Genomic DNA, 21,931 nt, shown 5'->3' on the forward strand with positions numbered 1-21,931 from the left:
TGGCCAACTAATATATATAGAAAAACACAGCCGGGCGTGGTGGTGCATGCCTGTAGTCCCAACTACTCGGGAGGCTGAGGCAGCAGGATTGCTTGAGCCCGGAGATTGAGGTTGCTGTGAGCTAGGCTGACGCCATGGCACTCACTCTAGCCTGGGCAGCAAAACGAGACTCTGTCTCAAAAAAAAAAAAAAAAAGAACACAGGGGGGAGGGCGGCACGGGCAACACTTGTCACCTGAATACTTGTACTCCCATCATCTGCTTGAAAAGAGAGAGAAAAGAAAATGCAATCCTAGAGGTAAGAGACACTTTTTAAAAATAATGAATCCGAAGAGAAAAGTAAAAGGAGGCCTGTGGAGCAGGTCTGGGTGTGACTCCGGATCCCCCAACATCAGGTGCCACCACCAAAGATTCCTGCGTGTAGCCCATAGAACCCCAAAAGCAACGGGATGAGTTCTGGTCACATACTCCCTCAAAATGACATCCTGGCCTTCTTCTGGAACTCCCTCCCCTCTCAGACTCTCAAGGTTTCCTCCAGCGTGTCGGTTCCCACAGAGCAGACCTTTGGTCTGAGACCTGACAGTCCAGATGCCACGCATGCTGCCGCGTGGCGGCGGTGTCGCGGCTTGGGACAAGAGGAGGCCCCACGGTGCGGGCTGGGGCGCCAGGCACCGCGCGGGCGCTGAGGGTGGGGGTGACCCCCACCCCGGGCCGCCGCCGCGCTCCCAGAAAGGGGACAGAACAAGAGGCAAGAAAAAAAAAAAAAAAAAAAAAGGAGCAGCCTGTGGCACCCGGTATTCCCAGGCGGTCTCCCATCCAAGTACTAACCAGGCCCGACCCTGCTTAGCTTCCGAGACCAGACGAGATCGGGGGCGTTCAGGGTGGTGTGGCCCTAGACGGCGGCGGAGGGCGCCCCTGCCCCGCTCGAGAAGCCGAGCCTCTCTGGGCTTCCCCGCCGCCGCCTCCCGCCCCAGGCCCCGCGCCGGGCGGGGCCGGGCCGGCCGGGTCCCGCGGGCTCCCAGGGAGGGGGGTGATGGGCGGGGCGGGGCGGGGCGGGGCGGGGTGGGGGGCTGTCTCTCTATACACACACACACACACTCACACTCACTCACACTCACACAAGATGCGCCTCCACGGCTGGACTCGCCAAGGTGGAGCCCTCCCAGCCCCCCTCGTCTCCTCGCCCGGCCTCCTTCACCTACCCGCTGCCCACCCCCAGCGCGTCGCTGCCGCTGACTGCGCACGCGCGGGACGCTCGCCCTTTGACCCCAGCCAGGGGCCGCCCTCCCCCACAACCCCTTTCAGCTGCGCCCCCCCCTCGCCCTGTGGGTGGGCTGCCGCCTATTCCCCCGGGCCAGGGCTGGGGCACAGCCAGTGTATGGGGCGTCTCTCTCTGGGGATGTGTCCCATGGGTGGGGTGGGGTGGCGTGGTTTGGGGGGCGCTGAAGAAATCAGTCCCCTCCATCTCCTACCTCTGGAAAACGCCCAAGCCCGTGGAGAACTGCCGGCACCGCTTCGTGGGGGCCGGGACCCTCCTCCGTGTCCTCCTGTGGCCCAGTCCAAGGGGCCTGGGCCTGGCCGGGGCTGCTTTGGACCCCGACCACCCTGGCGTGTGGACTCGCTAAAAATCGGCCATTAGATATTGGATTCCAGCTTCCTGGAGGTCATTTCACTAATGAGTGCACCGGAAAGAGTTTCCTAATCCATCTGTGAGGGTGGCAACTGAAGGAGAATTTTAAAGCTGACAGAATAGGCGAGGGAAGGCATAGGAGATTTCCACACCCAGCAAGGAAGACTTTCCCGAAATGGAAGAAAGAAACGAGCAAACAGAGACACCGGTAGCCCGCCCGGAAAAGAGTCTGCCCCTGAGAGAAAGCACCCTGACCAGGTTCACCCGTGGGTGGGTGGCGAGCTAGCGGCATTCAGAAGAGCGAGGCCCGCAGTCTGAGCGGAAGACACCTGCGCTCGGGTGTGTGTGGCGGCGCGATTCACAAGCAGCTCCAGATGTTAAACCAAGGAGAAGCCAGGGAGTTCCCAACGCCCCAGGTGTCCTCAGCCCACGACTGGCTGCTGTGGGAATGCGAAGCCCGGCTCCTTGTCTCAGAGCGGGGTTCCCAGGAGGATCAGGCTGAAGCTGGGACTTGGCCTCAAAGTGTCCCCTCGCATGGCCACCCCCTTCCCCTTCCTGCTCCTCTACTCCTGGTGCCCCTCCATCCAGGGGCCAGACCTTAAAGAGTCACCGCAAGAGAATCCTGGTCCCAAAGGAGCCTTCTGGGGGACCGGTGCTGAGAGAGGTTGTGGGCATGGCCCGCTGGGGCTCTGCCCGACCCAGGGCTGAGAGATGCCACCTCCCAGCTCTGGGTCCCTGCAGGAAGTGTTGGCAAGCACAGGGCCGGTCCTCCAAAGGCCCAGGTGCAGGGAGCCCAGGCCAAGCAGCCTGTGGAAGAAGCCACATGCCGTGCCACCCCGGGAACAGGACTGCAGGCCCCGGCCCTTCCCACCTCCTCCTCCTCCTCCTCCTCCTCCTCCCCCCCGCCCCGCCCCCACAGGGCACAGGGCTCAGAGACACCTCAGACTCTTGCTACCCAAAGTGCAAAGGGCATCAGTTGCTCCTCCAACCCCCCCCCCCCCGCCCAGCAGACCACGTTGTCCAGCCAGCCCCCGGGCCTCCCTGGGGTGCCCAGCACAAAAGTGCAGACACCCACCGGACCCTCAGTCTCAGTTTTCGGAGGTTTTTGCCACTCTAAGGACCCGCAGGCCAGCTGGGCCTTCGGGCAGGACAGAGAGCCCCGGAATCCGACGTGGAGAGCTGCGTGTACGTCCCCATCAGGAGGCGGTCCCCACCTCCGCGGCTCTCCCCTTGCGGGGAGCGGCAGCCCAGCCGGCAGCCGCAGGGCCTCAGGGAAGACACCAGGCTGGGCCCCCGCGGCACAGCGGGGGCACGTCCCCCGCACTCACGCGACTTAGGGACGGCTGCTGGAGACTGCTGCGGCCACCCTGCTGCCGGGTTTCTGGAGGGCTTCCTGGAAGCAGCATCCACACCAAGCCCTTGGAAGGCCCAGGCGACGGAGGAGCCGGCCAGGCAGGGGCCGAGGACGGTGAGAGGCCGGGCGGGAAGGAGCGTGTCAGGCAGGGGCAGAGGACGGTGACCGGCCGGGCGGGGAGGAGCCGGTCAGGCGGGGGCCCAGGACAGTGACGGGCCTGGCCGGGGAGGAGTGCGTCAGGCAGGGGCAGAGGAGACGGGCTGGGTAAGGGTTAGGGTTACAGTTAGGGCACAATTCACAATCCCAAAGACGTGGAAGCGACCCGAGTGCCCATCCATCCAGGAGTGCATCAATAAAATGTGGCGTGTGGACACCACGGAGTGCCATTCGGCTGTGAGGAGCAGCGGTGAGAGGGCGCCTCTCGTGTTCTCCTGGCCAGAGCTGGAACCCGTTCCAGGAAGCCAAGTATCCCAAGAATGGACACACGAGCACCACGTGAGCGCGCTCACCAGCAAATTGGTACGAACGGATGGACGCCTAAGTGGACAGAGAGGAATCACCTTCATCGGGTGGGTGTCGGGCGGGCGGGTGGGGGGAGGGGAGGGGCATACACATCCATTAGGCATGGGGTGGGTGCGCACCGACTGGGGGATGGGCGCACTTGAAGCTCTGACCCGAGGGGGGAGGCTTGGAGAGGGCAAGGCACCCGACCTTAACATTGGTACCCCCACAATACGCTGGAACAACATGAGAGGTATATGAATAAGAACACAGGGGGGGCCGGGCGCGGTGGCTCACGCCTGTAATCCTAGCTCTCTGGGAGGCCGAGGCGGGCGGATTGCTCCAGGTCAGGAGTTCGAAACCAGCCTGAGCAAGAGCGAGACCCCGTCTCTACTAAAAATAGAAAGAAATTAATTGGCCAACTAATATATATAGAAAAACACAGCCGGGCGTGGTGGTGCATGCCTGTAGTCCCAACTACTCGGGAGGCTGAGGCAGCAGGATTGCTTGAGCCCGGAGATTGAGGTTGCTGTGAGCTAGGCTGACGCCATGGCACTCACTCTAGCCTGGGCAGCAAAACGAGACTCTGTCTCAAAAAAAAAAAAAAAAAAAGAACACAGGGGGGAGGGCGGCACGGGCAACACATGTCACCTGAATACTTGTACTCCCATCATCTGCTTGAAAAGAGAGAGAAAAGAAAATGCAATCCTAGAGGTAAGAGACACTTTTTAAAAATAATGAATCCGAAGAGAAAAGTAAAAGGAGGCCTGTGGAGCAGGTCTGGGTGTGACTCCGGATCCCCCAACATCAGGTGCCACCACCAAAGATTCCTGCGTGTAGCCCATAGAACCCCAAAAGCAACGGGACGAGTTCTGGTCACATACTCCCTCAAAATGACATCCTGGCCTTCTTCTGGAACTCCCTCCCCTCTCAGACTCTCAAGGTTTCCTCCAGCGTGTCGGTTCCCACAGAGCAGACCTTTGGTCTGAGACCTGACAGTCCAGAAGCCACGCATGCTGCCGCGTGGCGGCGGTGTCGCGGCTTGGGACAAGAGGAGGCCCCACGGTGCGGGCTGGGGCGCCAGGCACCGCGCGGGCGCTGAGGGTGGGGGTGACCCCCACCCCGGGCCGCCGCCGCGCTCCCAGAAAGGGGACAGAACAAGAGGCAAGAAAAAAAAAAAAAAAAAAAAGGAGCAGCCTGTGGCACCCGGTATTCCCAGGCGGTCTCCCATCCAAGTACTAACCAGGCCCGACCCTGCTTAGCTTCCGAGACCAGACGAGATCGGGGGCGTTCAGGGTGGTGTGGCCCTAGACGGCGGCGGAGGGCGCCCCTGCCCCGCTCGAGAAGCCGAGCCTCTCTGGGCTTCCCCGCCGCCGCCTCCCGCCCCAGGCCCCGCGCCGGGCGGGGCCGGGCCGGCCGGGTCCGGGGGGCTCCCAGGGACGGGGGTGATGGGCGGGGCGGGGCGGGGTGGGGGGCTGTCTCTCTATACACACACACACACACTCACACTCACTCACACTCACACAAGATGCGCCTCCACGGCTGGACTCGCCAAGGTGGAGCCCTCCCAGCCCCCCTCGTCTCCTCGCCCGGCCTCCTTCACCTACCCGCTGCCCACCCCCAGCGCGTCGCTGCCGCTGACTGCGCACGCGCGGGACGCTCGCCCTTTGACCCCAGCCAGGGGCCGCCCTCCCCCACAACCCCTTTCAGCTGCGCCCCCCCCTCGCCCTGTGGGTGGGCTGCCGCCTATTCCCCCGGGCCAGGGCTGGGGCACAGCCAGTGTATGGGGCGTCTCTCTCTGGGGATGTGTCCCATGGGTGGGGTGGGGTGGCGTGGTTTGGGGGGCGCTGAAGAAATCAGTCCCCTCCATCTCCTACCTCTGGAAAACGCCCAAGCCCGTGGAGAACTGCCGGCACCGCTTCGTGGGGGCCGGGACCCTCCTCCGTGTCCTCCTGTGGCCCAGTCCAAGGGGCCTGGGCCTGGCCGGGGCTGCTTTGGACCCCGACCACCCTGGCGTGTGGACTCGCTAAAAATCGGCCATTAGATATTGGATTCCAGCTTCCTGGAGGTCATTTCACTAATGAGTGCACCGGAAAGAGTTTCCTAATCCATCTGTGAGGGTGGCAACTGAAGGAGAATTTTAAAGCTGACAGAATAGGCGAGGGAAGGCATAGGAGATTTCCACACCCAGCAAGGAAGACTTTCCCGAAATGGAAGAAAGAAACGAGCAAACAGAGACACCGGTAGCCCGCCCGGAAAAGAGTCTGCCCCTGAGAGAAAGCACCCTGACCAGGTTCACCCGTGGGTGGGTGGCGAGCTAGCGGCATTCAGAAGAGCGAGGCCCGCAGTCTGTGCGGAAGACACCTGCACTCGGGTGTGTGTGGCGGCGCGATTCACAAGCAGCTCTAGATGTTAAACCAAGGAGAAGCCAGGGAGTTCCCAACGCCCCAGGTGTCCTCAGCCCACGACTGGCTGCTGTGGGAATGCGAAGCCCGGCTCCTTGTCTCAGAGCGGGGTTCCCAGGAGGATCAGGCTGAAGCTGGGACTTGGCCTCAAAGTGTCCCCTCGCATGGCCACCCCCTTCCCCTTCCTGCTCCTCTACTCCTGGTGCCCCTCCATCCAGGGGCCAGACCTTAAAGAGTCACCGCAAGAGAATCCTGGTCCCAAAGGAGCCTTCTGGGGGACCGGTGCTGAGAGAGGTTGTGGGCATGGCCCGCTGGGGCTCTGCCCGACCCAGGGCTGAGAGATGCCACCTCCCAGCTCTGGGTCCCTGCAGGAAGTGTTGGCAAGCACAGGGCCGGTCCTCCAAAGGCCCAGGTGCAGGGAGCCCAGGCCAAGCAGCCTGTGGAAGAAGCCACTTGCCGTGCCACCCCGGGAACAGGACTGCAGGCCCCGGCCCTTCCCACCTCCTCCTCCTCCTCCTCCTCCTCCCCCCCGCCCCGCCCCCACAGGGCACAGGGCTCAGAGACACCTCAGACTCTTGCTACCCAAAGTGCAAAGGGCATCAGTTGCTCCTCCAACCCCCCCCCCCCCCCCCCCCCCCGCCCAGCAGACCACGTTGTCCAGCCAGCCCCCGGGCCTCCCTGGGGTGCCCAGCACAAAAGTGCAGACACCCACCGGACCCTCAGTCTCAGTTTTCGGAGGTTTTTGCCACTCTAAGGACCCGCAGGCCAGCTGGGCCTTCGGGCAGGACAGAGAGCCCCGGAATCCGACGTGGAGAGCTGCGTGTACGTCCCCATCAGGAGGCGGTCCCCACCTCCGCGGCTCTCCCCTTGCGGGGAGCGGCAGCCCAGCCGGCAGCCGCAGGGCCTCAGGGAAGACACCAGGCTGGGCCCCCGCGGCACAGCGGGGGCACGTCCCCCGCACTCACGCGACTTAGGGACGGCTGCTGGAGACTGCTGCGGCCACCCTGCTGCCGGGTTTCTGGAGGGCTTCCTGGAAGCAGCATCCACACCAAGCCCTTGGAAGGCCCAGGCGACGGAGGAGCCGGTCAGGCAGGGGCCGAGGACGGTGAGAGGCCGGGCGGGAAGGAGCGTATCAGGCAGGGGCAGAGGACGGTGACTGGCCGGGCGGGGAGGAGCCGGTCAGGCGGGGGCCCAGGACAGTGACGGGCCTGGCCGGGGAGGAGTGCGTCAGGCAGGGGCAGAGGAGACGGGCTGGGTAAGGGTTAGGGTTACAGTTAGGGCACAATTCACAATCCCAAAGACGTGGAAGCGACCCGAGTGCCCATCCATCCAGGAGTGCATCAATAAAATGTGGCGTGTGGACACCACGGAGTGCCATTCGGCTGTGAGGAGCAGCGGTGAGAGGGCGCCTCTCGTGTTCTCCTGGCCAGAGCTGGAACCCGTTCCAGTAAGCCAAGTATCCCAAGAATGGACACACGAGCACCACGTGAGCGTGCTCACCAGCAAATTGGTACGAACGGATGGACGCCTAAGTGGACAGAGAGGAATCACCTTCATCGGGTGGGTGTCGGGCGGGCGGGTGGGGGGAGGGGAGGGGCATACACATCCATTAGGCATGGGGTGGGTGCGCACCGACTGGGGGATGGGCGCACTTGAAGCTCTGACCCGAGGGGGGAGGCTTGGAGAGGGCAAGGCACCCGACCTTAACATTGGTACCCCCACAATACGCTGGAACAACATGAGAGGTATATGAATAAGAACACAGGGGGGGCCGGGCGCGGTGGCTCACGCCTGTAATCCTAGCTCTCTGGGAGGCCGAGGCGGGCGGATTGCTCCAGGTCAGGAGTTCGAAACCAGCCTGAGCAAGAGCGAGACCCCGTCTCTACTAAAAATAGAAAGAAATTAATTGGCCAACTAATATATATAGAAAAACACAGCCGGGCGTGGTGGTGCATGCCTGTAGTCCCAACTACTCGGGAGGCTGAGGCAGCAGGATTGCTTGAGCCCGGAGATTGAGGTTGCTGTGAGCTAGGCTGACGCCATGGCACTCACTCTAGCCTGGGCAGCAAAACGAGACTCTGTCTCAAAAAAAAAAAAAAAAAAAGAACACAGGGGGGAGGGCGGCACGGGCAACACATGTCACCTGAATACTTGTACTCCCATCATCTGCTTGAAAAGAGAGAGAAAAGAAAATGCAATCCTAGAGGTAAGAGACACTTTTTAAAAATAATGAATCCGAAGAGAAAAGTAAAAGGAGGCCTGTGGAGCAGGTCTGGGTGTGACTCCGGATCCCCCAACATCAGGTGCCACCACCAAAGATTCCTGCGTGTAGCCCATAGAACCCCAAAAGCAACGGGACGAGTTCTGGTCACATACTCCCTCAAAATGACATCCTGGCCTTCTTCTGGAACTCCCTCCCCTCTCAGACTCTCAAGGTTTCCTCCAGCGTGTCGGTTCCCACAGAGCAGACCTTTGGTCTGAGACCTGACAGTCCAGAAGCCACGCATGCTGCCGCGTGGCGGCGGTGTCGCGGCTTGGGACAAGAGGAGGCCCCACGGTGCGGGCTGGGGCGCCAGGCACCGCGCGGGCGCTGAGGGTGGGGGTGACCCCCACCCCGGGCCGCCGCCGCGCTCCCAGAAAGGGGACAGAACAAGAGGCAAAAAAAAAAAAAAAAAAAAAAAGCAGCAGCCTGTGGCACCCGGTATTCCCAGGCAGTCTCCCATCCAAGTACTAACCAGGCCCGACCCTGCTTAGCTTCCGAGACCAGACGAGATCGGGGGCGTTCAGGGTGGTGTGGCCCTAGACGGCGGCGGAGGGCGCCCCTGCCCCGCTCAAGAAGCCGAGCCTCTCTGGGCTTCCCCGCCGCCGCCTCCCGCCCCAGGCCCCGCGCCGGGCGGGGCCGGGCCGGCCGGGTCCGGGGGGCTCCCAGGGACGGGGGTGATGGGCGGGGCGGGGCGGGGCGGGGCGGGGTGGGGGGCTGTCTCTCTATACACACACACACACACACTCACACTCACTCACACTCACACAAGATGCGCCTCCACGGCTGGACTCGCCAAGGTGGAGCCCTCCCAGCCCCCCTCGTCTCCTCGCCCGGCCTCCTTCACCTACCCGCTGCCCACCCCCAGCGCGTCGCTGCCGCTGACTGCGCACGCGCGGGACGCTCGCCCTTTGACCCCAGCCAGGGGCCGCCCTCCCCCACAACCCCTTTCAGCTGCGCCCCCCCCTCGCCCTGTGGGTGGGCTGCCGCCTATTCCCCCGGGCCAGGGCTGGGGCACAGCCAGTGTATGGGGCGTCTCTCTCTGGGGATGTGTCCCATGGGTGGGGTGGGGTGGCGTGGTTTGGGGGGCGCTGAAGAAATCAGTCCCCTCCATCTCCTACCTCTGGAAAACGCCCAAGCCCGTGGAGAACTGCCGGCACCGCTTCGTGGGGGCCGGGACCCTCCTCCGTGTCCTCCTGTGGCCCAGTCCAAGGGGCCTGGGCCTGGCCGGGGCTGCTTTGGACCCCGACCACCCTGGCGTGTGGACTCGCTAAAAATCGGCCATTAGATATTGGATTCCAGCTTCCTGGAGGTCATTTCACTAATGAGTGCACCGGAAAGAGTTTCCTAATCCATCTGTGAGGGTGGCAACTGAAGGAGAATTTTAAAGCTGACAGAATAGGCGAGGGAAGGCATAGGAGATTTCCACACCCAGCAAGGAAGACTTTCCCGAAATGGAAGAAAGAAACGAGCAAACAGAGACACCGGTAGCCCGCCCGGAAAAGAGTCTGCCCCTGAGAGAAAGCACCCTGACCAGGTTCACCCGTGGGTGGGTGGCGAGCTAGCGGCATTCAGAAGAGCGAGGCCCGCAGTCTGTGCGGAAGACACCTGCACTCGGGTGTGTGTGGCGGCGCGATTCACAAGCAGCTCTAGATGTTAAACCAAGGAGAAGCCAGGGAGTTCCCAACGCCCCAGGTGTCCTCAGCCCACGACTGGCTGCTGTGGGAATGCGAAGCCCGGCTCCTTGTCTCAGAGCGGGGTTCCCAGGAGGATCAGGCTGAAGCTGGGACTTGGCCTCAAAGTGTCCCCTCGCATGGCCACCCCCTTCCCCTTCCTGCTCCTCTACTCCTGGTGCCCCTCCATCCAGGGGCCAGACCTTAAAGAGTCACCGCAAGAGAATCCTGGTCCCAAAGGAGCCTTCTGGGGGACCGGTGCTGAGAGAGGTTGTGGGCATGGCCCGCTGGGGCTCTGCCCGACCCAGGGCTGAGAGATGCCACCTCCCAGCTCTGGGTCCCTGCAGGAAGTGTTGGCAAGCACAGGGCCGGTCCTCCAAAGGCCCAGGTGCAGGGAGCCCAGGCCAAGCAGCCTGTGGAAGAAGCCACTTGCCGTGCCACCCCGGGAACAGGACTGCAGGCCCCGGCCCTTCCCACCTCCTCCTCCTCCTCCTCCTCCTCCCCCCCGCCCCGCCCCCACAGGGCACAGGGCTCAGAGACACCTCAGACTCTTGCTACCCAAAGTGCAAAGGGCATCAGTTGCTCCTCCAACCCCCCCCCCCCCCCGCCCAGCAGACCACGTTGTCCAGTCAGCCCCCGGGCCTCCCTGGGGTGCCCAGCACAAAAGTGCAGACACCCACCGGACCCTCAGTCTCAGTTTTCGGAGGTTTTTGCCACTCTAAGGACCCGCAGGCCAGCTGGGCCTTCGGGCAGGACAGAGAGCCCCGGAATCCGACGTGGAGAGCTGCGTGTACGTCCCCATCAGGAGGCGGTCCCCACCTCCGCGGCTCTCCCCTTGCGGGGAGCGGCAGCCCAGCCGGCAGCCGCAGGGCCTCAGGGAAGACACCAGGCTGGGCCCCCGCGGCACAGCGGGGGCACGTCCCCCGCACTCACGCGACTTAGGGACGGCTGCTGGAGACTGCTGCGGCCACCCTGCTGCCGGGTTTCTGGAGGGCTTCCTGGAAGCAGCGTCCACACCAAGCCCTTGGAAGGCCCAGGCGGTGGAGGAGCCGGTCAGGCAGGGGCCGAGGACGGTGAGAGGCCGGGCGGGAAGGAGCGTGTCAGGCAGGGGCAGAGGACGGTGACCGGCCGGGCGGGGAGGAGCCGGTCAGGCGGGGGCCCAGGACAGTGACGGGCCTGGCCGGGGAGGAGTGCGTCAGGCAGGGGCAGAGGAGACGGGCTGGGTAAGGGTTAGGGTTACAGTTAGGGCACAATTCACAATCCCAAAGACGTGGAAGCGACCCGAGTGCCCATCCATCCAGGAGTGCATCAATAAAATGTGGCGCGTGGACACCACGGAGTGCCATTCGGCTGTGAGGAGCAGCGGTGAGAGGGCGCCTCTCGTGTTCTCCTGGCCAGAGCTGGAACCCGTTCCAGTAAGCCAGGTAGCCCAAGAATGGACACACGAGCACCACGTGAGCGCGCTCACCAGCAAATTGGTACGAACGGATGGACGCCTAAGTGGACAGAGAGGAATCACCTTCATCGGGTGGGTGTCGGGCGGGCGGGTGGGGGGAGGGGAGGGGCATACACATCCATTAGGCATGGGGTGGGTGCGCACCGACTGGGGGATGGGCGCACTTGAAGCTCTGACCCGAGGGGGGAGGCTTGGAGAGGGCAAGGCACCCGACCTTAACATTGGTACCCCCACAATACGCTGGAACAACATGAGAGGTATATGAATAAGAACACAGGGGGGGCCGGGCGCGGTGGCTCACGCCTGTAATCCTAGCTCTCTGGGAGGCCGAGGCGGGCGGATTGCTCCAGGTCAGGAGTTCGAAACCAGCCTGAGCAAGAGCGAGACCCCGTCTCTACTAAAAATAGAAAGAAATTAATTGGCCAACTAATATATATAGAAAAACACAGCCGGGCGTGGTGGTGCATGCCTGTAGTCCCAACTACTCGGGAGGCTGAGGCAGCAGGATTGCTTGAGCCCGGAGATTGAGGTTGCTGTGAGCTAGGCTGACGCCATGGCACTCACTCTAGCCTGGGCAGCAAAACGAGACTCTGTCTCAAAAAAAAAAAAAAAAAGAACACAGGGGGGAGGGCGGCACGGGCAACACATGTCACCTGAATACTTGTACTCCCATCATCTGCTTGAAAAGAGAGAGAAAAGAAAATGCAATCCTAGAGGTAAGAGACACTTTTTAAAAATAATGAATCCGAAGAGAAAAGTAAAAGGAGGCCTGTGGAGCAGGTCTGGGTGTGACTCCGGATCCCCCAACATCAGGTGCCACCACCAAAGATTCCTGCGTGTAGCCCATAGAACCCCAAAAGCAACGGGATGAGTTCTGGTCACATACTCCCTCAAAATGACATCCTGGCCTTCTTCTGGAACTCCCTCCCCTCTCAGACTCTCAAGGTTTCCTCCAGCGTGTCGGTTCCCACAGAGCAGACCTTTGGTCTGAGACCTGACAGTCCAGATGCCACGCATGCTGCCGCGTGGCGGCGGTGTCGCGGCTTGGGACAAGAGGAGGCCCCACGGTGCGGGCTGGGGCGCCAGGCACCGCGCGGGCGCTGAGGGTGGGGGTGACCCCCACCCCGGGCCGCCGCCGCGCTCCCAGAAAGGGGACAGAACAAGAGGCAAGAAAAAAAAAAAAAAAAAAAAAGGAGCAGCCTGTGGCACCCGGTATTCCCAGGCGGTCTCCCATCCAAGTACTAACCAGGCCCGACCCTGCTTAGCTTCCGAGACCAGACGAGATCGGGGGCGTTCAGGGTGGTGTGGCCCTAGACGGCGGCGGAGGGCGCCCCTGCCCCGCTCGAGAAGCCGAGCCTCTCTGGGCTTCCCCGCCGCCGCCTCCCGCCCCAGGCCCCGCGCCGGGCGGGGCCGGGCCGGCCGGGTCCCGCGGGCTCCCAGGGAGGGGGGTGATGGGCGGGGCGGGGCGGGGCGGGGCGGGGTGGGGGGCTGTCTCTCTATACACACACACACACACTCACACTCACTCACACTCACACAAGATGCGCCTCCACGGCTGGACTCGCCAAGGTGGAGCCCTCCCAGCCCCCCTCGTCTCCTCGCCCGGCCTCCTTCACCTACCCGCTGCCCACCCCCAGCGCGTCGCTGCCGCTGACTGCGCACGCGCGGGACGCTCGCCCTTTGACCCCAGCCAGGGGCCGCCCTCCCCCACAACCCCTTTCAGCTGCGCCCCCCCCTCGCCCTGTGGGTGGGCTGCCGCCTATTCCCCCGGGCCAGGGCTGGGGCACAGCCAGTGTATGGGGGGTCTCTCTCTGGGGATGTGTCCCATGGGTGGGGTGGGGTGGCGTGGTTTGGGGGGCGCTGAAGAAATCAGTCCCCTCCATCTCCTACCTCTGGAAAACGCCCAAGCCCGTGGAGAACTGCCGGCACCGCTTCGTGGGGGCCGGGACCCTCCTCCGTGTCCTCCTGTGGCCCAGTCCAAGGGGCCTGGGCCTGGCCGGGGCTGCTTTGGACCCCGACCACCCTGGCGTGTGGACTCGCTAAAAATCGGCCATTAGATATTGGATTCCAGCTTCCTGGAGGTCATTTCACTAATGAGTGCACCGGAAAGAGTTTCCTAATCCATCTGTGAGGGTGGCAACTGAAGGAGAATTTTAAAGCTGACAGAATAGGCGAGGGAAGGCATAGGAGATTTCCACACCCAGCAAGGAAGACTTTCCCGAAATGGAAGAAAGAAACGAGCAAACAGAGACACCGGTAGCCCGCCCGGAAAAGAGTCTGCCCCTGAGAGAAAGCACCCTGACCAGGTTCACCCGTGGGTGGGTGGCGAGCTAGCGGCATTCAGAAGAGCGAGGCCCGCAGTCTGTGCGGAAGACACCTGCACTCGGGTGTGTGTGGCGGCGCGATTCACAAGCAGCTCTAGATGTTAAACCAAGGAGAAGCCAGGGAGTTCCCAACGCCCCAGGTGTCCTCAGCCCACGACTGGCTGCTGTGGGAATGCGAAGCCCGGCTCCTTGTCTCAGAGCGGGGTTCCCAGGAGGATCAGGCTGAAGCTGGGACTTGGCCTCAAAGTGTCCCCTCGCATGGCCACCCCCTTCCCCTTCCTGCTCCTCTACTCCTGGTGCCCCTCCATCCAGGGGCCAGACCTTAAAGAGTCACCGCAAGAGAATCCTGGTCCCAAAGGAGCCTTCTGGGGGACCGGTGCTGAGAGAGGTTGTGGGCATGGCCCGCTGGGGCTCTGCCCGACCCAGGGCTGAGAGATGCCACCTCCCAGCTCTGGGTCCCTGCAGGAAGTGTTGGCAAGCACAGGGCCGGTCCTCCAAAGGCCCAGGTGCAGGGAGCCCAGGCCAAGCAGCCTGTGGAAGAAGCCACTTGCCGTGCCACCCCGGGAACAGGACTGCAGGCCCCGGCCCTTCCCACCTCCTCCTCCTCCTCCTCCTCCTCCCCCCCGCCCCGCCCCCACAGGGCACAGGGCTCAGAGACACCTCAGACTCTTGCTACCCAAAGTGCAAAGGGCATCAGTTGCTCCTCCAACCCCCCCCCCCCGCCCAGCAGACCACGTTGTCCAGCCAGCCCCCGGGCCTCCCTGGGGTGCCCAGCACAAAAGTGCAGACACCCACCGGACCCTCAGTCTCAGTTTTCGGAGGTTTTTGCCACTCTAAGGACCCGCAGGCCAGCTGGGCCTTCGGGCAGGACAGAGAGCCCCGGAATCCGACGTGGAGAGCTGCGTGTACGTCCCCATCAGGAGGCGGTCCCCACCTCCGCGGCTCTCCCCTTGCGGGGAGCGGCAGCCCAGCCGGCAGCCGCAGGGCCTCAGGGAAGACACCAGGCTGGGCCCCCGCGGCACAGCGGGGGCACGTCCCCCGCACTCACGCGACTTAGGGACGGCTGCTGGAGACTGCTGCGGCCACCCTGCTGCCGGGTTTCTGGAGGGCTTCCTGGAAGCAGCATCCACACCAAGCCCTTGGAAGGCCCAGGCGGTGGAGGAGCCGGTCAGGCAGGGGCCGAGGACGGTGAGAGGCCGGGCGGGAAGGAGCGTGTCAGGCAGGGGCAGAGGACGGTGACCGGCCGGGCGGGGAGGAGCCGGTCAGGCGGGGGCCCAGGACAGTGACGGGCCTGGCCGGGGAGGAGTGCGTCAGGCAGGGGCAGAGGAGACGGGCTGGGTAAGGGTTAGGGTTACAGTTAGGGCACAATTCACAATCCCAAAGACGTGGAAGCGACCCGAGTGCCCATCCATCCAGGAGTGCATCAATAAAATGTGGCGCGTGGACACCACGGAGTGCCATTCGGCTGTGAGGAGCAGCGGTGAGAGGGCGCCTCTCGTGTTCTCCTGGCCAGAGCTGGAACCCGTTCCAGTAAGCCAGGTAGCCCAAGAATGGACACACGAGCACCACGTGAGCGCGCTCACCAGCAAATTGGTACGAACGGATGGACGCCTAAGTGGACAGAGAGGAATCACCTTCATCGGGTGGGTGTCGGGCGGGTGGGGGGAGGGGAGGGGCATACACATCCATTAGGCATGGGGTGGGTGCGCACCGACTGGGGGATGGGCGCACTTGAAGCTCTGACCCGAGGGGGGAGGCTTGGAGAGGGCAAGGCACCCGACCTTAACATTGGTACCCCCACAATACGCTGGAACAACATGAGAGGTATATGAATAAGAACACAGGGGGGGCCGGGCGCGGTGGCTCACGCCTGTAATCCTAGCTCTCTGGGAGGCCGAGGCGGGCGGATTGCTCCAGGTCAGGAGTTCGAAACCAGCCTGAGCAAGAGCGAGACCCCGTCTCTACTAAAAATAGAAAGAAATTAATTGGCCAACTAATATATATAGAAAAACACAGCCGGGCGTGGTGGTGCATGCCTGTAGTCCCAACTACTCGGGAGGCTGAGGCAGCAGGATTGCTTGAGCCCGGAGATTGAGGTTGCTGTGAGCTAGGCTGACACCATGGCACTCACTCTAGCCTGGGCAGCAAAACGAGACTCTGTCTCAAAAAAAAAAAAAAAAAAAGAACACAGGGGGGAGGGCGGCACGGGCAACACATGTCACCTGAATACTTGTACTCCCATCATCTGCTTGAAAAGAGAGAGAAAAGAAAATGCAATCCTAGAGGTAAGAGACACTTTTTAAAAATAATGAATCCGAAGAGAAAAGTAAAAGGAGGCCTGTGGAGCAGGTCTGGGTGTGACTCCGGATCCCCCAACATCAGGTGCCACCACCAAAGATTCCTGCGTGTAGCCCATAGAACCCCAAAAGCAACGGGACGAGTTCTGGTCACATACTCCCTCAAAATGACATCCTGGCCTTCTTCTGGAACTCCCTCCCCTCTCAGACTCTCAAGGTTTCCTCCAGCGTGTCGGTTCCCACAGAGCAGACCTTTGGTCTGAGACCTGACAGTCCAGAAGCCACGCATGCTGCCGCGTGGCGGCGGTGTCGCGGCTTGGGACAAGAGGAGGCCCCACGGTGCGGGCTGGGGCGCCAGGCACCGCGCGGGCGCTGAGGGTGGGGGTGACCCCCACCCCGGGCCGCCGCCGCGCTCCCAGAAAGGGGACAGAACAAGAGGCAAAAAAAAAAAAAAAAAAAAAAAAGCAGCAGCCTGTGGCACCCGGTATTCCCAGGCAGTCTCCCATCCAAGTACTAACCAGGCCCGACCCTGCTTAGCTTCCGAGACCAGACGAGATCGGGGGCGTTCAGGGTGGTGTGGCCCTAGACGGCGGCGGAGGGCGCCCCTGCCCCGCTCGAGAAGCCGAGCCTCTCTGGGCTTCCCCGCCGCCGCCTCCCGCCCCAGGCCCCGCGCCGGGCGGGGCCGGGCCGGCCGAGTCCGGGGGGCTCCCAGGGAGGGGGGTGATGGGCGGGGCGGGGCGGGGCGGGGCGGGGCGGGGTGGGGGGCTGTCTCTCTATACACACACACACACACACTCACACTCACTCACACTCACACAAGATGCGCCTCCACGGCTGGACTCGCCAAGGTGGAGCCCTCCCAGCCCCCCTCGTCTCCTCGCCCGGCCTCCTTCACCTACCCGCTGCCCACCCCCAGCGCGTCGCTGCCGCTGACTGCGCACGCGCGGGACGCTCGCCCTTTGACCCCAGCCAGGGGCCGCCCTCCCCCACAACCCCTTTCAGCTGCGCCCCCCCCTCGCCCTGTGGGTGGGCTGCCGCCTATTCCCCCGGGCCAGGGCTGGGGCACAGCCAGTGTATGGGGCGTCTCTCTCTGGGGATGTGTCCCATGGGTGGGGTGGGGTGGCGTGGTTTGGGGGGCGCTGAAGAAATCAGTCCCCTCCATCTCCTACCTCTGGAAAACGCCCAAGCCCGTGGAGAACTGCCGGCACCGCTTCGTGGGGGCCGGGACCCTCCTCCGTGTCCTCCTGTGGCCCAGTCCAAGGGGCCTGGGCCTGGCCGGGGCTGCTTTGGACCCCGACCACCCTGGCGTGTGGACTCGCTAAAAATCGGCCATTAGATATTGGATTCCAGCTTCCTGGAGGTCATTTCACTAATGAGTGCACCGGAAAGAGTTTCCTAATCCATCTGTGAGGGTGGCAACTGAAGGAGAATTTTAAAGCTGACAGAATAGGCGAGGGAAGGCATAGGAGATTTCCACACCCAGCAAGGAAGACTTTCCCGAAATGGAAGAAAGAAACGAGCAAACAGAGACACCGGTAGCCCGCCCGGAAAAGAGTCTGCCCCTGAGAGAAAGCACCCTGACCAGGTTCACCCGTGGGTGGGTGGCGAGCTAGCGGCATTCAGAAGAGCGAGGCCCGCAGTCTGTGCGGAAGACACCTGCACTCGGGTGTGTGTGGCGGCGCGATTCACAAGCAGCTCTAGATGTTAAACCAAGGAGAAGCCAGGGAGTTCCCAACGCCCCAGGTGTCCTCAGCCCACGACTGGCTGCTGTGGGAATGCGAAGCCCGGCTCCTTGTCTCAGAGCGGGGTTCCCAGGAGGATCAGGCTGAAGCTGGGACTTGGCCTCAAAGTGTCCCCTCGCATGGCCACCCCCTTCCCCTTCCTGCTCCTCTACTCCTGGTGCCCCTCCATCCAGGGGCCAGACCTTAAAGAGTCACCGCAAGAGAATCCTGGTCCCAAAGGAGCCTTCTGGGGGACCGGTGCTGAGAGAGGTTGTGGGCATGGCCCGCTGGGGCTCTGCCCGACCCAGGGCTGAGAGATGCCACCTCCCAGCTCTGGGTCCCTGCAGGAAGTGTTGGCAAGCACAGGGCCGGTCCTCCAAAGGCCCAGGTGCAGGGAGCCCAGGCCAAGCAGCCTGTGGAAGAAGCCACTTGCCGTGCCACCCCGGGAACAGGACTGCAGGCCCCGGCCCTTCCCACCTCCTCCTCCTCCTCCTCCTCCTCCCCCCCGCCCCGCCCCCACAGGGCACAGGGCTCAGAGACACCTCAGACTCTTGCTACCCAAAGTGCAAAGGGCATCAGTTGCTCCTCCAACCCCCCCCCCCCGCCCAGCAGACCACGTTGTCCAGTCAGCCCCCGGGCCTCCCTGGGGTGCCCAGCACAAAAGTGCAGACACCCACCGGACCCTCAGTCTCAGTTTTCGGAGGTTTTTGCCACTCTAAGGACCCGCAGGCCAGCTGGGCCTTCGGGCAGGACAGAGAGCCCCGGAATCCGACGTGGAGAGCTGCGTGTACGTCCCCATCAGGAGGCGGTCCCCACCTCCGCGGCTCTCCCCTTGCGGGGAGCGGCAGCCCAGCCGGCAGCCGCAGGGCCTCAGGGAAGACACCAGGCTGGGCCCCCGCGGCACAGCGGGGGCACGTCCCCCGCACTCACGCGACTTAGGGACGGCTGCTGGAGACTGCTGCGGCCACCCTGCTGCCGGGTTTCTGGAGGGCTTCCTGGAAGCAGCGTCCACACCAAGCCCTTGGAAGGCCCAGGCGGTGGAGGAGCCGGTCAGGCAGGGGCCGAGGACGGTGAGAGGCCGGGCGGGAAGGAGCGTGTCAGGCAGGGGCAGAGGACGGTGACCGGCCGGGCGGGGAGGAGCCGGTCAGGCGGGGGCCCAGGACAGTGACGGGCCTGGCCGGGGAGGAGTGCGTCAGGCAGGGGCAGAGGAGACGGGCTGGGTAAGGGTTAGGGTTACAGTTAGGGCACAATTCACAATCCCAAAGACGTGGAAGCGACCCGAGTGCCCATCCATCCAGGAGTGCATCAATAAAATGTGGCGCGTGGACACCACGGAGTGCCATTCGGCTGTGAGGAGCAGCGGTGAGAGGGCGCCTCTCGTGTTCTCCTGGCCAGAGCTGGAACCCGTTCCAGTAAGCCAAGTATCCCAAGAATGGACACACGAGCACCACGTGAGCGCGCTCACCAGCAAATTGGTACGAACGGATGGACACCTAAGTGGACAGAGAGGAATCACCTTCATCGGGTGGGTGTCGGGCGGGTGGGGGGAGGGGAGGGGCATACACATCCATTAGGCATGGGGTGGGTGCGCACCGACTGGGGGATGGGCGCACTTGAAGCTCTGACCCGAGGGGGGAGGCTTGGAGAGGGCAAGGCACCCGACCTTAACATTGGTACCCCCACAATACGCTGGAACAACATGAGAGGTATATGAATAAGAACACAGGGGGGGCCGGGCGCGGTGGCTCACGCCTGTAATCCTAGCTCTCTGGGAGGCCGAGGCGGGCGGATTGCTCCAGGTCAGGAGTTCGAAACCAGCCTGAGCAAGAGCGAGACCCCGTCTCTACTAAAAATAGAAAGAAATTAATTGGCCAACTAATATATATAGAAAAACACAGCCGGGCGTGGTGGTGCATGCCTGTAGTCCCAACTACTCGGGAGGCTGAGGCAGCAGGATTGCTTGAGCCCGGAGATTGAGGTTGCTGTGAGCTAGGCTGACGCCATGGCACTCACTCTAGCCTGGGCAGCAAAACGAGACTCTGTCTCAAAAAAAAAAAAAAAAAAGAACACAGGGGGGAGGGCGGCACGGGCAACACATGTCACCTGAATACTTGTACTCCCATCATCTGCTTGAAAAGAGAGAGAAAAGAAAATGCAATCCTAGAGGTAAGAGACACTTTTTAAAAATAATGAATCCGAAGAGAAAAGTAAAAGGAGGCCTGTGGAGCAGGTCTGGGTGTGACTCCGGATCCCCCAACATCAGGTGCCACCACCAAAGATTCCTGCGTGTAGCCCATAGAACCCCAAAAGCAACGGGATGAGTTCTGGTCACATACTCCCTCAAAATGACATCCTGGCCTTCTTCTGGAACTCCCTCCCCTCTCAGACTCTCAAGGTTTCCTCCAGCGTGTCGGTTCCCACAGAGCAGACCTTTGGTCTGAGACCTGACAGTCCAGATGCCACGCATGCTGCCGCGTGGCGGCGGTGTCGCGGCTTGGGACAAGAGGAGGCCCCACGGTGCGGGCTGGGGCGCCAGGCACCGCGCGGGCGCTGAGGGTGGGGGTGACCCCCACCCCGGGCCGCCGCCGCGCTCCCAGAAAGGGGACAGAACAAGAGGCAAGAAAAAAAAAAAAAAAAAAAAAGGAGCAGCCTGTGGCACCCGGTATTCCCAGGCGGTCTCCCATCCAAGTACTAACCAGGCCCGACCCTGCTTAGCTTCCGAGACCAGACGAGATCGGGGGCGTTCAGGGTGGTGTGGCCCTAGACGGCGGCGGAGGGCGCCCCTGCCCCGCTCGAGAAGCCGAGCCTCTCTGGGCTTCCCCGCCGCCGCCTCCCGCCCCAGGCCCCGCGCCGGGCGGGGCCGGGCCGGCCGAGTCCGGGGGGCTCCCAGGGAGGGGGGTGATGGGCGGGGCGGGGCGGGGCGGGGCGGGGCGGGGTGGGGGGCTGTCTCTCTATACACACACACACACACACTCACACTCACTCACACTCACACAAGATGCGCCTCCACGGCTGGACTCGCCAAGGTGGAGCCCTCCCAGCCCCCCTCGTCTCCTCGCCCGGCCTCCTTCACCTACCCGCTGCCCACCCCCAGCGCGTCGCTGCCGCTGACTGCGCACGCGCGGGACGCTCGCCCTTTGACCCCAGCCAGGGGCCGCCCTCCCCCACAACCCCTTTCAGCTGCGCCCCCCCCTCGCCCTGTGGGTGGGCTGCCGCCTATTCCCCCGGGCCAGGGCTGGGGCACAGCCAGTGTATGGGGCGTCTCTCTCTGGGGATGTGTCCCATGGGTGGGGTGGGGTGGCGTGGTTTGGGGGGCGCTGAAGAAATCAGTCCCCTCCATCTCCTACCTCTGGAAAACGCCCAAGCCCGTGGAGAACTGCCGGCACCGCTTCGTGGGGGCCGGGACCCTCCTCCGTGTCCTCCTGTGGCCCAGTCCAAGGGGCCTGGGCCTGGCCGGGGCTGCTTTGGACCCCGACCACCCTGGCGTGTGGACTCGCTAAAAATCGGCCATTAGATATTGGATTCCAGCTTCCTGGAGGTCATTTCACTAATGAGTGCACCGGAAAGAGTTTCCTAATCCATCTGTGAGGGTGGCAACTGAAGGAGAATTTTAAAGCTGACAGAATAGGCGAGGGAAGGCATAGGAGATTTCCACACCCAGCAAGGAAGACTTTCCCGAAATGGAAGAAAGAAACGAGCAAACAGAGACACCGGTAGCCCGCCCGGAAAAGAGTCTGCCCCTGAGAGAAAGCACCCTGACCAGGTTCACCCGTGGGTGGGTGGCGAGCTAGCGGCATTCAGAAGAGCGAGGCCCGCAGTCTGTGCGGAAGACACCTGCACTCGGGTGTGTGTGGCGGCGCGATTCACAAGCAGCTCTAGATGTTAAACCAAGGAGAAGCCAGGGAGTTCCCAACGCCCCAGGTGTCCTCAGCCCACGACTGGCTGCTGTGGGAATGCGAAGCCCGGCTCCTTGTCTCAGAGCGGGGTTCCCAGGAGGATCAGGCTGAAGCTGGGACTTGGCCTCAAAGTGTCCCCTCGCATGGCCACCCCCTTCCCCTTCCTGCTCCTCTACTCCTGGTGCCCCTCCATCCAGGGGCCAGACCTTAAAGAGTCACCGCAAGAGAATCCTGGTCCCAAAGGAGCCTTCTGGGGGACCGGTGCTGAGAGAGGTTGTGGGCATGGCCCGCTGGGGCTCTGCCCGACCCAGGGCTGAGAGATGCCACCTCCCAGCTCTGGGTCCCTGCAGGAAGTGTTGGCAAGCACAGGGCCGGTCCTCCAAAGGCCCAGGTGCAGGGAGCCCAGGCCAAGCAG

At 62.9% G+C, this 21,931-nt stretch overlaps 4 non-coding genes and 2 pseudogenes across 4 annotated transcripts; all 6 read right to left on the reverse strand.

Moving 5' to 3' along the window:
• Positions 1–778: 778 nt before the first annotated feature.
• LOC142866275 (5S ribosomal RNA) lies at positions 779–897 on the reverse strand. Its single transcript, XR_012916316.1, has one exon. It is a non-coding gene; the product is annotated as a 5S ribosomal RNA (ribosomal RNA).
• A 3,781-nt stretch (positions 898–4,678) lies between these two features.
• On the reverse strand, positions 4,679–4,797 carry LOC142866276 (5S ribosomal RNA). The gene has a single exon (XR_012916317.1). It is a non-coding gene; the product is annotated as a 5S ribosomal RNA (ribosomal RNA).
• Positions 4,798–8,575: 3,778 nt separating this feature from the next.
• LOC142866315 (uncharacterized) lies at positions 8,576–8,694 on the reverse strand (annotated as a pseudogene).
• Positions 8,695–12,475: 3,781 nt separating this feature from the next.
• Positions 12,476–12,594, reverse strand: LOC142866277 (5S ribosomal RNA). Its single transcript, XR_012916318.1, has one exon. It is a non-coding gene; the product is annotated as a 5S ribosomal RNA (ribosomal RNA).
• Positions 12,595–16,368: 3,774 nt separating this feature from the next.
• LOC142866316 (uncharacterized) lies at positions 16,369–16,487 on the reverse strand (annotated as a pseudogene).
• A 3,780-nt stretch (positions 16,488–20,267) lies between these two features.
• LOC142866278 (5S ribosomal RNA) lies at positions 20,268–20,386 on the reverse strand. Its single transcript, XR_012916319.1, has one exon. It is a non-coding gene; the product is annotated as a 5S ribosomal RNA (ribosomal RNA).
• Between the last annotated feature and the right edge of the window lie 1,545 nt (positions 20,387–21,931).

Source organism: Microcebus murinus, unplaced genomic scaffold (assembly GCF_040939455.1).
Source record: "Microcebus murinus isolate Inina unplaced genomic scaffold, M.murinus_Inina_mat1.0 scaf002_hap2_Mmur4.0, whole genome shotgun sequence".
In the NCBI taxonomy this organism is placed as follows: Eukaryota; Metazoa; Chordata; class Mammalia; order Primates; family Cheirogaleidae; genus Microcebus; species Microcebus murinus.